The sequence below is a fragment of the Coregonus lavaretus genome, assembly GCF_964263955.1.
Source record: "Coregonus lavaretus genome assembly, chromosome: 11".
Classification (NCBI taxonomy): Eukaryota; Metazoa; Chordata; class Actinopteri; order Salmoniformes; family Salmonidae; genus Coregonus; species Coregonus lavaretus.
Window position 1 is genome coordinate 24916203 of NC_139998.1, and position 12280 is coordinate 24928482.

The 12280-nt window shown below is 47.9% G+C and overlaps 1 pseudogene across 1 annotated transcript in view; it reads left to right on the top strand.

The window, feature by feature from the left end:
* LOC311137049 (putative adenosylhomocysteinase 3) overlaps positions 1-12280 on the top strand; it is a 57489-nt pseudogene that overhangs the window by 19721 nt on the left and 25488 nt on the right. Inside the window, exons 3-7 of the transcript in view lie at positions 489-632; positions 1047-1147; positions 1314-1414; positions 1593-1687; positions 2058-2164. The product of the transcript in view is annotated as a putative adenosylhomocysteinase 3 (transcript). The remainder of the gene's footprint in view (positions 1-488; positions 633-1046; positions 1148-1313; positions 1415-1592; positions 1688-2057; positions 2165-12280) is intronic.

Genomic DNA, 12280 nt, shown 5'->3' on the forward strand with positions numbered 1-12280 from the left:
GAGAGAGAGAGAGAGAGAGAGAGAGAGAGAGAGCAGTAATCCAGACTGTACGTAGCATGTAGTTAAACCTCAGACAAACACAACAAGCTGTCTGAAAACCCCCAGCTGATCCATAGTATTGTAGCCGTTTCCATATTTACAATCCATTGGAAGGTATAAATAACGGTTGATTTTGCTTCTCTACTTTTGCTGATAACAGTTGTAACCTGTTACCTTTTGACTATTGGTCCAATGGGAGATTTCAATTGACCCTAGATGTTTTATCTTGCTCTGTAGCTCAATTGGTAGAGCATGGCGCTTGTAACGCCAGGGAAGTTGGTTCGATCCCCGGGACCACCCATACGTAAAAATGTATGCACACATGACTGTAAGTCGCTTTGGATAAAAGCGTCTGCTAAATGGCATATTATATTATTATTATACTGTTTCATTGTGCCTGATGTTGATTACTCTGTCAACCCCTCACACACACAAACACACACCCTTAGCTGCGTCGTACACAGACTGTTCAGAGGATGTGAAGTCTCCTAGAGACAGGCAGCAGAGGAGCTCTAAGGGACATCAAGACTTCTGCATCAAGAACATCAGACAGGCCGACTTCGGACGCAGGGAGATAGAGATCGCTGAGCAAGGTGAGAGGGAATGGAAGAGGTGTGTGCTCTTAGAAAAAAGGGGTTCAAAAGGGGTTCTTCGGCTGTCCCCATAGGAGAAACCTTTTTGGTTCCAGGTAGAACCCTTTTGGGTTCCATGTATAACCCTCTGTGGAAAGGTTTCTACATGTAACCCAAAAGGATTCTACGTGGAACCGAAAGGGATCTACCTGGAACCAAAAAGGGTTCGTCAAAGGGTTTTTCTATTGGTACAGCCAAAGAACCCTTTTAGGTTCTAGATAGCAAATTTTTTCTAAGAGCGTGTGTGTGTGTCAAAGAATAAGGTAAGAGAGAAGGTAGAAACATGACTCAAGGTGTGTCTAGTTCTCTCCCCTTTCTTTCCCTCTTTGTTCCTCCCTCCCACTCCTTCTCCCTCATCTATCTCTGTCTGTGTAGAGATGCCAGCTCTGATGGCCCTGAGAAAGAGAGCAGAGGGAGAGAAGCCGCTGGCTGGAGCTAAAGTAGTGGGCTGCACTCACATCACCGCTCACACAGCCGTGAGAATGCATGCACACACACATGCACACACAAAAAGACACTGAATCACGTAAGCACACACACACGCAAACTGAAATTGGACTGTGTGTATTTGCGTGCGTGCGTGAATGCGTGTGTGTTTGTGTGCGTGCATGTGTGTGTGTGTATACGTGTATGTTCCTGTAGGTGTTGATGGAGACTGTCTGCGTTGGGGGCTCAGTGTCGCTGGGCAGCCTGTAACATCTACTCCACCCAGAACGCTGCAGCTGCAGCTCTGGCTGAGGGAGGTGAGAGACACACAGTATTATTCTCGCTCTCTCCTCTGTCACCACTGTCTTCTCAGCTCTCTTTTCACTTTTTTACCCCCAAAGTCCCTCACTTTTTTCATCATCTCTCAAACGTGGTAATCTATGGAAATACAAGAAACTCTTGCCCTCTCCCTCTCTCTTATTCTGTCTCTCACAGGCTTCCCTGTGTTTGCGTGGAAGGGGGAGTCGGAGGACGACTTCTGGTGGTGTATTGACCGCTGTGTCAGCCTGGAGGCCTGGCAGCCCAATATGGTACAGTACAGGCCTACCTGTCTCCCTCTTAATATGGTACAGTACAGGCCTACCTGTCTCCCTCTTAATATGGTACAGTACAGGCCTACCTGTCTCCCTCTTAATATGGTACAGTACAGGCCTACCTGTCTCCCTCTTAATATGGTACAGTACAGGCCTACCTGTCTCTCTCTTAATATGGTACAGTACAGGCCTACCTGTCTCCCTCTTAATATGGTACAGTACAGGCCTACCTGTCTCCCTCTTAATATGGTACAGTACAGGCCTACCTGTCTCTCTCTTAATATGGTACAGTACAGGTTTAGCTCTCACATTAGACAGCTATGATCCGGATGAATCCAGTCATGGATGGTTTCTCTGTATTTCTCAGATCCTGGATGATGGGGGAGACCTGACCCACTGGATCTATAAGAAATACCCCAACATATTCAAGATGATCAAGGGCATCGTGGAGGAGAGTGTCACAGGAGTTCACAGGTGGGATTGGAGCACCCGTGTCTCTGATTGTTGTGAGATAGATTAGAAGACGCTCCTATCTAAAACAATGGATATTTCAGGTATGATAAGCCTATTGTTTGACTTAGTTATTACAACTTGTGTGAGTCACGTGACTCACCTGTGTGAATAAGGACAGCTTGTTAAAACATGTGGGAACATAAATCTAATGAAAGAAGCTAACACTTGTGACATCATTAGACTGGTACACTGTGTTTGTGCCCCAATTGGCACCCTATTCCCTATATAGCACACTAGTTTTGACCAAAGCCCTATGGGCCCTGGTAACACTACATTTCAGGTTCGAACCTAAATCATTTTCCAATAATTTAGTTCTGAACAGAACCATTATTTCTTCCATTCCGTTCCACTGTTCCGACCAGCAAAAATCTGAACTGGTTCAAACCAAATAAAAGTAACGGTTAATATTGTTCCTTTCTGTTCCTTTTAAAACATCTGAAATCGTATTTTTTACATTTAGCTCGACATAAAATTACATCACCAATCAGTGAGGATAGAGCAGCTTGCTATGGAGCGGGAAAGCTATTGTTTACATGTATTGGACAGACTATTGTAGGGCGCGAGATGCGACTGAAATTTTGCGAGTGGGGAGAGCGAGAGAGGGTGGAGGCGGCGGCTTAGTTTGAAACGCTGGGCATCTTGTTATTAGGTCTACAGAATTATACCTACAGAAGAGCGGCTTCTATGAAGGAACTTTGAATGTCTTAACTTCCGAGAGTTGGCTTAACATTGGACCAACGCTAGCTAGCTGTTCCGGAACATTATAGATCACTTTTGTTATTTTCTGGTTTTGGGTTCTGTTCCCTGAACCGGTTCCAACCCCTGCTACATAGTGTTACGAACCCAATAACTAGCCTACGGATATTGTTGCACTCGCTTTGTCTAGGGGTCCTAGGCCTAGTTACATGGTCTGTAACCTGAATTAATGTGTGCATTATTGTGAGAAATCAAATCAAACTTTACTAATACAGCACATTTCACACATGGAATGCAACACAATGTGCTTCACAGGAAAAAACTAATAAAAAACAATGAAAATAAAAACTGAAATAATAATCAGTGTATGCGCCTAGGTGCCCAGGGAGATAGAAACCTTACCTTGGTCTAGGGCCAGCTCTGTCTCTCTTGACCTCTTGGTCGGCCAGTCCAAGCAGATTATTGTTTGTTCAGATGGTGAAGAAACATAAATATGTACAAAAAGGAAAAGACTCAGGAACTAAAGACTCAAAAACAAATGAAAGCCCTCATGGCCATCAAACCAACCAGCAGCCTCACGGCTTGCAAGCTGGGACACTGATTGACCATCTTAATTAGCAGCACCCGTCTCCTTCTCAACCAGGCTCAGCCCCTGGACAAGGAATGGAGTGTGGAAGTGGTAGTGAGCTGTAGTGTGCTGTCTAAACTACCTAACCTAGTCCATAACACCTTCCCCAACACGAAAATAAAAAAACTCACAGTCACCCATATATATTTTCAAGAACATTCCAAACTGTTATACTTTTTTTTCTATTTATTTTCCATAAAACATCCTTAGCTGAAGAGACAAAATATGTACACTAGCGCTGCAGTTACACAACCTGACTACAGAAACCCTCAACTCTGAGAAAAAGCCATTTTCAAAACCGGAAACCTGTCAAAAACCAAAACCATCATGCAATTTCTTCCTGACAAAAGTCTCTGACTTGACCAAACCAAGGGACAACCTGTAACCCCTCTGTTTATAAACTGAGACCAACTCCATTCACTCAGCCCATGGGTTGTGCCAGCTCTCCGCTCCAGACCTCCAGTCCGCCTCCACAGTCCGGCCCGGCCCGTTCCTGCTCTCCGCACCAAGCCAGTGGTGAGTGTCGCCAGCCCGTAACGGCCCGTGCCTGCTCCCCGCACCAAGCCAGTGGTGCGTGTTCCCAGTCCGGCCTGTTCCTGCTCCTCGCACCAAGCCAGTGGTGCGTGTCTCCAGTCCGGCACGGCCCGTTCCTTGCACCAAGCCAGCGGTGCGTGTCGTCAGTCCGGCCCGGCCCGTGCCTGCTCCTCGCACCAAGCCAGTGGTGCGTGTTCCCAGTCCGGCCTGTTCCTGCTCCTCGCACAAAGCCAGTGGTGCGTGTCTCCAGTCCGGCACGGCCCGTTCCTTGCACCAAGCCAGCGGTGCGTGTCGTCAGTCCGGCCCGGCCCGTGCCTGCTCCTCGCACCAGACCAGTGGTGCGTGTGTCCAGTCCGGCACGGCCCGTGCCCGTTCCACCGGTGCCTGATCCGGCACCGGTCAGCTGCTCCACTCCGGAGCCAGAGCAGTCCGCTCCACCGGGGTCCAGTCCAGCTCCGGTCAGCTGCTCCATTCCGGAGCCAGAGCAGTCCGCTCCACCGGTCCCCGGTCCAGCTCCGGTCAGCTGCTCCAGTCCAGACCAGGGGCGCAACAGGGAGGCGGAGAGTATATGGTCGTCACGCCCGGAGCCGCATCCGCCTCCGAGGCGGAATGCCCACACGGCCCCTACCCTATTATGTAAAGGTTGTGCGGTCGGAGTCTGCACCTTTGGGGGGGGGGTACTGTCATGCCTGACTGTCACTCTTATATGTTGAGTCAGGGTGTGAATATTCTATGTTGTGTATATCTATGTGTATGATCTAGTATGTGTAGATCTATGTTGGCCGGTGTGGTTCCCAATCAGAGGCAGCTGTCGCTCGTTGTCTCTGATTGGGGATCATACTTAGGCAGCCTATTGGCACTCGTTAGTTGTGGGATCCTGTTCCGTGAGTAGGCTTGTTTTGTGTGTAGCCTTAGGACTTCATGTTTCGTTGGTTTGTTGTTTTGTCGTGTGTTTATCATTTAAATAAACATGTGCGCATTTCACGCTGCGCCTTGGTCTGACCCGTCCTTAAACGACGTGACAGTCACAAACAACAAGCTCCATCTGATATGTAGCCAGCTATAAAAGACTTGAAGCAACCACCACTAGGGACAAGTGAACATCAGCCACAACTTCAGCCAACTCACTAGAAACACCATCATGTTCCCAAACGCCTCTTTTCTCCAGCCCTGAGCACTCACTGGAGGGGAACTGTTAGCCATATCCTCCTCACCTTCCTCCACCTTAATTAACAGGAGACACACTTGGCCTACAACATGCCGGAACTAACCTCTCCTCGACAACAGGAAGTGATAACACGGGTGGATCTGGCTTTTCCACTCAACTAATTTCTTCAAGCTCCTGATTTTCATCACAAAACCCAGCAGTGTCGCCCCGCAAATCCCAGACCGGGTCTTCCAGCGGATCCTCACTAGCATCACCATGTGACTGGGAAGAATCTCCTCCCTCCCACAGCTTATTGAGAAACGTGTCAGCTAAATCAACACCTGACACCCAAACAACCTCATGGTCAGCCTGCGGAAGAACCACAACCTCCCGTACTTTGGCAAAGAGCATGCCAGCTAAAGGAACTAAATAATCACTGACAACCTCAATCTAACAGATCACTTGGGGGAACCAAATCCACTATTACATTTACATTTACGTCATTTAGCAGACGCTCTTATCCAGAGCGACTTACAAATAGGTGCATTCACCTTATAGCCAGTGGGATAACCACTTTACAAATATTATTATTATTATTATTATTTATTTATTTTATTATTTTTTTTGGGGGGGGGGGTTGGAGTAAAGGGGGGGGGGGGTAGAAGGATTACTTTATCCTATCCCAGGTATTCCTTAAAGAGGTGGGGTTTCAAATGTCTCCGGAAGGTGGTGAGTGACTCCGCTGTCCTGGCGTCGTGAGGGAGCTTGTTCCACCATTGGGGTGCCAGAGCAGCGAACAGTTTTGACTGGGCTGAGCGGGAACTATGCTTCCGCAGGGGTAGGGGAGCCAGCAGGCCAGAGGTGGATGAACGCAGTGCCCTCGTTTGGGTGTAGGGACTGATCAGAGCCTGAAGGTACGGAGGTGCCGTTCCCCTCACAGCTCCGTAGGCAAGCACCATGGTCTTGTAGCAGATGCGAGCTTCAACTGGAAGCCAGTGGAGTGTGCAGAGGAGCGGGGTGACGTGAGAGAACTTGGGAAGGTTGAACACCAGACGGGCTGCGGCATTCTGGATGAGTTGTAGGGGTTTAATGGCACAGGCAGGGAGCCCAGCCAACAGCGAGTTGCAGTAATCCAGACGGGAGATGACAAGTGCCTGGATTAGGACCTGTGCCGCTTCCTGTGTAAGGCAAGGTCGTACTCTCCGAATGTTGTAGAGCATGAACCTACAGGATCGGGTCACCGCCTTGATGTTAGCGGAGAACGACAGGGTGTTGTCCAGGGTCACGCCAAGGCTCTTCGCACTCTGGGAGGAGGACACAACGGAGTTGTCAACCGTGATGGCGAGATCATGGAACGGGCAGTCCTTCCCCGGGAGGAAGAGCAGCTCCGTCTTGCCGAGGTTCAGCTTGAGGTGGTGATCCGTCATCCATACTGATATGTCTGCCAGACATGCAGAGATGCGATTCGCCACCTGGTTATCAGAAGGGGGAAAGGAGAAGATTAGTTGTGTGTCGTCAGCGTAGCAATGATAGGAGAGGCCATGTGAGGATATGACAGAGCCAAGTGACTTGGTGTATAGCGAGAATAGGAGAGGGCCTAGAACTGAGCCCTGGGGGACACCAGTGGTGAGAGCACGTGGTGCGGAGACAGCTTCTCGCCACGCCACTTGGTAGGAGCGACCGGTCAGGTAGGATGCAATCCAAGAGTGAGCCGCGCCGGAGATGCCCAGCTCGGAGAGGGTGGAGAGGAGGATCTGATGGTTCACAGTATCAAAGGCAGCAGACAGGTCTAGAAGGACAAGAGCAGAGGAGAGAGAGTTAGCTTTAGCAGTGCGGAGAGCCTCTGTGACACAGAGAAAAGCAGTCTCAGTTGAATGACCAGTCTTGAAACCTGACTGGTTTGGATCAAGAAGGTCATTCTGAGAGAGATAGCAAGAGAGTTGGCTAAAGACGGCACGCTCAATAGTTTTGGAGAGAAAAGAAAGAAGGGATACTGGTCTGTAGTTGTTGACATCAGAGGGATCGAGTGTTGGTTTTTTGAGAAGGGGTGCAACTCTCGCTCTCTTGAAGACGGAAGGGACATAGCCAGCAGTCAAGGATGAGTTGATCAGCGAGGTGAGGTAAGGGAGAAGGTCACCGGAGATGGTCTGGAGAAGAGAGGAGGGGATAGGGTCAAGCGGGCAGGTTGTTGGGCGGCCTGCCGTCACAAGTCGCAAGATTTTATCTGGAGAGAGAGGGGAGAAAGAAGTCAAAGCATAGGGTAGGGCAGTTTGAGCAGGACCAGCAGTGTCATTTGACTTAACAAACGAGGATCGGATGTTGTCAACCTTCTTTTCAAAATGGTTGACGAAGTCATCCACAGAGAGGGAGGGGGGGGGGGGGGGGGATTCAGCAGGGAGGAGAATGTGGCAAAGAGCTTCCTAGGGTTAGAGGCGGATGCTTGGAATTTAGAGTGGTAGAAAGTGGCCTTAGCAGCAGAAACAGATGAAGAAAATGTAGAGAGGAGGGAGTGAAAAGATGCCAGGTCTGCAGGGAGTCTAGTTTTCTTCCATTTCCGCTCAGCTGCCCGGAGCTCTGTTCTGTGAGCTCGCAATGAGTCATCAAGCCACGGAGCTGGAGGGGAGGATAGGGGACATAGAGAGTCAAAGGATGCAGAAAGGGAGGAGAGGAGGGTTGAGGAGGCAGAATCAGGAGATTGGAGGGAGAAGGATTGAGCAGAGGGAAGAGATGATAGGATGGAAGAGGAGAGAGTAGCGGGAGAGAGAGAGAGCGAAGGTTGCGACGGCGCATTACCATCTGTGTAGGGGCAGAGTGAGTAGTGTTGGAGGAGAGGGAGAGAGAAACGGATACAAAGTAGTGGTCGGAGACTTGGAGGGGAGTTGCAGTGAGATTAGTAGAAGAACAGCATCTAGTAAAGATGAGATCAAGCGTATTGCCTGCCTTGTGAGTAGGGGGGGACGGTGAGAGGGTGAGGTCAAAAGAGGAGAGGAGTGGAAAGAAGGAGGCAGAGAGAAATTAGTCAAATGTAGACGTAGAGAGGTTGAAATCCCCCAGAACTGTGAGGGGTGAGCCATCCTCAGGAAAGGAACTTATCAAGGCGTCAAGCTCATTGATGAACTCTCCAAGGGAACCTGGAGGGCGATAGATGACAAGGATATTAAGCTTAAATGGGCTAGTGACTGTGACAGCATGGAATTCAAATGAGGAGACAGACAGATGGGTCAGGGGAAAAATTGAGAATGTCCACTTGGGAGAGATGAGGATTCCTGTGCCACCACCCCGCTGACCAGATGCTCTCGGGGTATGCGAGAACACATGGTCAGACGAGGAGAGAGCAGCAGGAGTAGCAGTGTTTTCAGTGGTAATCCATGTTTCCGTCAGCGCCAAGAAGTCGAGGGACTGGAGGGTAGCATAGGCCTGGATGAAGTCTGCCTTGTTGGCAGCAGAACTCCACGTGGGTCGTGCGTGCAGGGACCACCAGGTTAGAGAGGCAGCAGCCACGCGGTGTGAGGCGTTTGTGTAGCCTGTGCGGAGAGGAGAGAACAGGAATAGGCAGAGGCATAGTTGACAGGCTGCAGCAGATGGCTACAATAATGCAGAGGAGATCGGAATAAAATGAACTAAACATCTGGGAAAGGAGAGAGTGGGGCCTCCCTCACCACAACTCCCAAATATAACTCTCCCAACTTCCACCTCAGAAACTATAATTGTTGTAAACTACAGCGGTTCAATGTTTCTAGGAATAGACTAACCTAGTTTATTCAGCTAGCTAACTAGGTGCAGTATTATTCCGTGAAAAACGTCCGGGCACCTCGTCATAAGACGCCACAGCCAGCTAGCATGCCGGTCTCCAACAGCAGGGTTTAGCGCCAATACTCAGCCACAACAACCACCAGTGTATCAACACACAAGCAGATCGTTCGTGTCCGTGTCTAACGTTGTGGGTTAGTCCCGACAGCTTGAGCGAGTCCGTCGTCAACTTATTCAGCCAGTTAGTTAGCTAGAATAGTTAGCAAACTAGCTAGCCATTGCTTTCAGACACTATCAGACCACCAACATAACCTAGTTGCTCAGTGTCACTCAACCTAACAAAGAATGTCTCCCCTAAATTGACACATGAAATCAACCTCATCCTCAACCTGCAGAGGGTACATTATATCACATATCTCTGCCCAGAAGGTCTTAGCTAGAGACACACAAGAATCACCTTCCTCACAAGGCAGTCTGGTCTCATATACGAGACGTAGCATAGTACATCCGGGAAACTCATATTAGTATGATATGTTACGTTTGATATGATTACATAAGACAGACAGGTTACTTAAGGCAAAACGAAAGTAGGGTAGATGGGTGGGCGTATAACGCGAGCATCTAGAAAGGTTGCATGTTCGAATCTCATCACGGGCAACTTTGAAACTACTTACTACTTCTTTTTTTCTTTTTTTATACATACATACATACATACATACACACATACATACACATACATATCCTTTAAAAAATATATATTCCCCTTTATTACTTTCCAACCCCGCCACCCTTTCCCTACTTGGAGTAAAGTAGTGAACAACAATGCTTAGGCCTCTACTTCCAGATTATATTTACTATCTACATTTTATGGACACAGTCAATTTTACAATAATTATCTTTTGTTTGTTTTTTCTCCTGAACTTCTTCTACTCTCAACCTCTCCGATAACTTTCATGATGTCCATCCGGTTTGCTTCTATATGCCATATCTTTCTAACTGTGCTCTTTCACAAAAGCTCTCAACCTACAACCTATATACTTATTATGGACACAGTATGCTTACATTATTAGTTATCTTGTTATTATTTGTTGTTAGTTGTTATTAGTCCCATCCTTCAATTCCATTCAACACCTCCCATCTATCGCTTAACACCATCCAAATAGGATGTCTATTTGCCATATATATTTCAACTGTACTGTGATGTCTTACAAAGGTTCTAAACCTTTCTATTCACATTGTTTCTACAGATTGTGAATTGAAAATACATTTTTTTGCTAAAAGTATTATTATATTATTGATCTCCTGCGGGAACCGTTGCCCTACCGGAGCGATATGACGGTAAAACTACTAAATGAAGCGGCTTCCTGCTACAAGTTTCCCTTTACCTGGCGCGTCAGCCTGGGGCATATCCATCTGACCAAGCCAGGATAGCGCTGGTGATTTGAGAACAGCGCCGGAAGAAGATGGCTGCCGTTTTACAGCCCTCTAACCAATTGTACTATTATGTGTGTTTTTCCGCGTTATTTGTAATTTATTTTGTACATAATGTTTCTGCCATCGTCTCTTATAACCAAAGAGAGCTTCTGGATATCAGGACAGCGATTACTCACCTCGCATTGGACGAAGACTTTTTCTTCAACGAGGCGTTCGCGAAGGATATTCTACAGACACCCAACAAGGCCCAGATCCCCGTCATTCGCGTGAGGAAGAGACGGAGATATCGTGGACGCAGATCCGGGTGCCTTGTAAGGATCCGACGGCGAACGAGTAAACTGCCTCTCCCATCAATCCTATTAGCCAACGTTCAATCTTTTGAGAATAAAATTGACGATTTAAGATTACGGTTATCCTACCAACGGGACATTAAAAACTGTAATATCTTATGTTTCACGGAGTCGTGGCTGAACGACAACAATGACAACATTCAGCTAGCAGGCTATACGCTACATCGGCAGGACAGAACGTCTGACTCTGGTAAGACAAGGGGCGGCGGTCTGTGTATATTTGTAAACAACAGCTGGTGCACAAAATCAAATACTAAGGACGTCTCGAGGTTTTGCTCGCCTGAGGTAGAGTATCTTATGATAAGCTGTAGACCACACTATTTACCAAGAGAGTTTTCATCTATATTTTTCATAGCTGTCTATTTACCACCACAAACCAATGCTGGCATTAAGATTGCACTGAATGAGTTGTACAAGGCCATTAATCAACAGGAAAACGCTCATCCAGATGCAGCGCTCCTAGTAGCCGGGGACTTTAATGCAGGGAAACTTAAATCCGTTCTACCTAATTTCTACCAGCATGTTAAATGTGCAACCAGAGGGGAAAAAACTCTAGACCACCTTTACTCCACACACAGAGACGCATACAAAGCTCTCCCTCGCCCTCCATTTGGCAAATCTGACCATAACTCTATCCTCCTGATTCCTGCTTATAAGCAAAAACTGAAGCAGGAAGCACCAGTGATTCGGTTAATAAAAAAGTGGTCAGATGACGCAGATGCTAAGCTACAGGACTGTTTTGCTAGCACAGACTGGAACATGTTCCGGGATTCTTCAGACAGCATTGAGGAGTACACCACATCAGTCACTGGCTTCATCAATAAGTGCATCGATGATGTCGTCCCCACAGTGACCGTACGTACATACCCCAACCAGAAGCCATGGATTACAGGAAACATCCGCACTGAGCTAAAGGGTAGAGCTGCCGCTTTCAAGGAACGGGACTCTAACCCGGACGCTTATAAGAAATCCCGCTATGACCTCCGACGAACCATCAAACAGGCAAAGAGTCAATACAGGTCTAAGATTGAATCATACTACACTGGCTCTGACGCTCGTCGGATGTGGCAGGGCTTGAAAACTATTACAGACTACAAAGGGAAGCACAGCCGCGAGCTGCCCAGTGACACAAGCCTACCAGACGAGCTAAACCACTTCTATGCTCGCTTCGAGGCAAGCAACACTGAAGCATGCACGAGAGCACCAGCTGTTCCGGACGACTATGTGATCACGCTCTCCGTAGCCGATGTGAGTAAGACTTTTAAGCAGGTCAACATTCACAAGGCCGCAGGGCCAGACGGATTACCAGGACGTGTACTCCGAGCATGTGCTGACCAACTGGCAAGTGTCTTCACTGACATTTTCAACATGTCCCTGACTGAGTCTGTAATACCAACATGTTTCAAGCAGACCACCATAGTCCCCGTGCCCAAGGACTCTAAGATAACCTGCCTAAATGACTACCGACCCGTAGCACTGACGTCTGTAGCCATGAAGTGCTTTGAAAGACTGGTCATGGCTCACATCAACAGCATAAT